Here is a 4,679-nt window from a genome sequence, read left to right as displayed (position 1 = left end):
TCATGATTTTTGCTTAAGTAATTGAGCAAATTTTTGGTTCACGAAACTTCTCTCTGGTCCACTATCAAATAGAATGCATGCATAAGCGTTATCGAGGAGAAACGTACCAATGACCACTATGAGATCGGCAAACGCTTCCTCATGGCCTATGGCCAGAACTCTTGCCGCTCCACCGGCAAACCCTGCCTTCGGGCAGTTTCTTTTGAAGTGGCCTACCTCGCCACATCTATAGCAAGTTTGGCCCACTCCAGCACCGGGGACTTGGTTGATTGGCTTCACCGGAGCTTTACAGAAACGGGTTGTGTGCCCCTTTCCGTTGCAGTTCAGACACTACATCACCCAGCAGGTGCCGATGTGATGGAAGTTGCATTTGTTGCACTTGGGCAAACTTCCAGAATACTGCTTTACCGGAGCAGCAGCGGCAGGTGCTATCGCAGCATGCACTGCCACGACCTGCTGCTTTTTGGCAGCCTTAGCTTTCTTCTTGTCATTCCCAGAACTTCCGCTTGGAGTCAGCGGTTCTTGCAGGTTCTGAGATGGCCAGGGTAGTTGTTGCGGCCGGTACGAACCCCATGGTCTATGAGTCGTTGTTCCAATCACTTGGCACATCAAATGTAGTGGGGTGTGATGCCAAAACATTTCCCTAGTATGGGGGCACGAGTCCCCATATGTCTCTCTCAATCTTCTTTCCCTATGAAGGAATCATGTTGGGACAGAGGGCCACCAGTTCACAGAACCTGGCGGTGTATGCGACTACATTGGAGCCCTTCATGGTCAGGCCCCAAAGCTCTTCTTCCAGCTTTTGGATCTCTCCCCTCGAGCAGTATTCCTTAATCATGAGGTCTTTCAAAGTTTCCCATCCCATCGCATTAGCCACTATAAGAGATAATGACTTAACATGACCATTCCACCATGTTAGGAATTTAGTTTCAAAGGTGCAAGCAGCATACTTCACCTTGCTCTCCTCGGGACAAGAGCAGATTTTGAAAACCGATTCGGTTTTCTCGAACCATTGCGAGAGGGCAATGACTCCGCCAGTCCCTTTGACGGATAATGGCTTGCAGTTCATGAAGTCCTTATAAGAGCACTCTCTCGAGCGCATAGGAGCTTCAACTTGAACTGACTGAACAGGGGTTCCTCCTCTAGTGGAACCTGATGAATGATATTGATCCATGACTGAAGCCACAGCCACAACTACGGCAACATTTAGAGTTGTCGTGTCGAACTGAGGAGTAGGTGGTTGAGGAGGTGGAGGAGGTGGTGTTTCGTTATTAGGGTTTCTCCTTGGATTTCTGCGAGGCGACATCTTTGATCTATAAGTTTATGAAGATGAAAACATTGATAAGAATTCAATGGAAGAATTTATAAGAATGACTCATGGACTAACTCCTCATAGCCCAACAATACAATTGAATGTAGATCTAAAACTAATAGATGATCGCATTTGGATAATAATTCCCATAAGATTAGGTACCTGTCAATATTATTGGGATTACAGATGTAACAAGTTCAGGAAAAATAGCCTACAGTAAGAGGCCTTACATCAACCAAAATGGAAAAATTTTGACCAAATTACAACCTAACCAAGACCTAACAGGCCTATGATTCACAAAGATAGGGAATTGGACCAAAGTTCTACATAACTAGGTTATATCCAAAAGAGAGAAGTTGATGAGAATCTATCAGCAACGAGAACTACCAGAGTAAGTCCTTGATCCCGACAAGAGACGTTCTATGTCCCTCATGCGCCTATCAACTCTTTCTTGCTGAGCTCGAAGTTCTCTGACTTCAGCTTGGGTTTCAGCGAGTTCCCTCCGAAGAGCTGCATTGTGAACCAGATTCCTTTTGTGAGCAGACTCTAGTTGGCGAATGCGAGCTCGGAGTCAGATCCATCCGAGAAGCCTTCTGCTTGATGATCATCCAAAGGGATTTGATGCTCATCATCGGACTCTACTTCAAGCCATCCAACATTTCCGTTGGGTGGAAAGTACGGGTCGTCATGATGATGGAATCCAGCCATGATATCTATGCGAGAAAAGGGGTAAGGAAATAATTAATAGATAGACTAACTAGATAATTATAAGGTGATCTTATCAGTTACTCCAATACTTGTCTAGAGCATACCAATAAAGACCTTTAATTCTCAGATAAGTAATTATATAGTAACACAAAATACTCCTATAGTATTTTTAAGTTTAATGTTATGTTCTACTGTTCTCATTGTGGTATTGTCGGTAAGATTTTAGACTTGTTGCAACCACACAACTACACTTAGGCACATGCTAGTCAACCCTCGGATAATATAGTTGATCAGGCTATATCTTCCCAGTTTTGACTATATGTCTCTAAGTCCACCTGTGTTGTCCAACAATCATAATTCTTTTGTATTATCCTAGTGACACTAATTTTAGTATGAATGCAGGCACGTATATTTAATTAAATATTTTATTATTTAAAGTATAAACTCTAAATTAGAGTATTTTAATCCCGCTTGTGTTTATAGTTTGTATATCTTTTATGGGTTGATACATTCAATTCACTATAAACAATGCTCTGATACCAATCTGTCACACCCCAAAACCATAAATTGTGGAAACATTCTGGTGCGGAGGACGTCATGTACAGTATCACAACAACGAATAGTATTAAACAAGCAACAACATCATCCATTGCATTAATAATATAATTGCATACATGTGTGTTCTGTCAAAGTTATAGACACCAAAAATATACATATCAAAATACAAGATGAGTCTTGAATGAACTCCATCTTCTCAAAAGCCTGGCACATGTACCTGTCTAGTGGTGACCTGAGAATACAAGTTATTTTGAAAGCGAGTATCAGCTTAATGCTGGTGAGATCATAAGTATATTAATGTCTGAGTTTGTATAAAAATGTTTGTAAGATGTTTCTGTAAGATGTTTTGTACAATGTTTTGTATAAATGTTTATAAAATGTTTGAACTCTCCAAGAAAACCCTATGTTTCCTACTAACTGTAGCCTGCTACCAAGTCATCTAGTGTCTGTGCATGTGTCTCTTGTTAGAGTGTGTGTTTTCCCAATTATGACTATCATTAACCAAAAATATAATTACTACATTACCGTGCATCGTATGAATATTCACGAAGTGAATGTAATGGGAAAATATTATCATACCGTAGTATTTGTAATAAGTAACTACCGTGGTACTAACTACCATATACTAAAAGGTGTTCCAAATAACATGTGATCGACCTGTATCCTGCTACCGACTCTAGTAAAACGACGATATAAGACGCCGTAAGAAATGACATTTGGCACTTGTAGACTTGCAAGTCCCACTGTAGCGAGCATCAAGGTGTAGGATAGTCAATCCAGTATAGATCTATACGCAAACTCATACGCTCCATAATTAAGGAGATTCAGGATACAAGAGCGGTCATGGCAGGAAGTGCCATGACCCGTTCAATGGTTCACATAACTGCATGAATATATATGTAATGAATGTGCTAACTGAAAGTGTAATCTTTCTCTGTCTAGCCTGTATGTACTGAAATGTTCTGCGTGTGCTAGCTGTAATGTATGTTCTCTCTATCTAGCATGTATAGTAATGTACTGCGTGTACTAGCTGTAATGTATGTTATGTCTTTATCTATCATGTATAGTAATGTGTTGTGTATACTACTCGAACTGACTCATGAATGAACTGACTCATTGTATGTTTCATTGTTCTAATAATACTATTAGTATCCTCCTATGCTACCCATATGGCAACTTACTAGTGATGTAACTGGTACGTATGAACATGGAAGTATACCCTTGCTACCCAAGGGTACTAAAAGAACTGGAAGAACCTTTATGACTATATATGTACACATTATATATAACTAATATTTAAACGACCTTCGGACGGGTACCCGATATCCAACCAGACCACATCTTAAGGGCGAAAAGGAAATAGGGCGGGCACGCCTTCCTAAGCCTTTTAAACATTGCTTATATAACTATACATACATAGACATACAATTGCTAATATAAAAGTATAAAAGAAGTTTCATAAAAGCATTTGATATGCAAAAGAGTTTTTAAGACAATTTGAAGTAAAACAGTTTGAAAGTAAGAGATTCACTTGTCGATAGTTATTAATCACATGTGATTGAGATAATAACTATCGCAACTTTACTTGTATCCCCCCCCCCATAAAAGTATTTATAAACATTTGAAAGAATTTAAAAGGTTAATTTATGGGTATGAACTCACCTATAGTGAGTGGATTGGATTAAAGTGTCGGATACGATGCTAGGTGACAAGTGGAGACTTGTACACACACAACGAGCCTAGTTATCATCTAATCTATATATATATATATATATATATATATAACTAATTAGGCACTTTATCTCTAATTATATAAGTTCAGACACTCTAGCACATGGTAACACTTTGTTTCAAGTGTTAAAGATCACAAGGGTTGCAACCAAGTGTCGTAGGGAAAGGCTAGTGTGCTTGGGGTTCAAGTAACACTCCTTTAAGGAGTTTACGGTTTTATGGTCACTAGAAAAAGGGTTTACGGTCGTAAACCCTTGGGTTTACGGTCGTAAACCCTTGGGTTTACGGTCATAAACCCTTGGGCTTACGGTCGTAAACCCTTGGGTTTATGGTCGTAAGCTCACCCCTTTTGTGACCATTTGATGTTTGA

Source organism: Lactuca saligna, chromosome 2 (assembly GCF_052625555.1).
Source record: "Lactuca saligna cultivar CGN05327 chromosome 2, ASM5262555v1, whole genome shotgun sequence".
NCBI lineage: Eukaryota > Viridiplantae > Streptophyta > Magnoliopsida > Asterales > Asteraceae > Lactuca > Lactuca saligna.
This window is presented reverse-complemented; position numbering follows the sequence as displayed.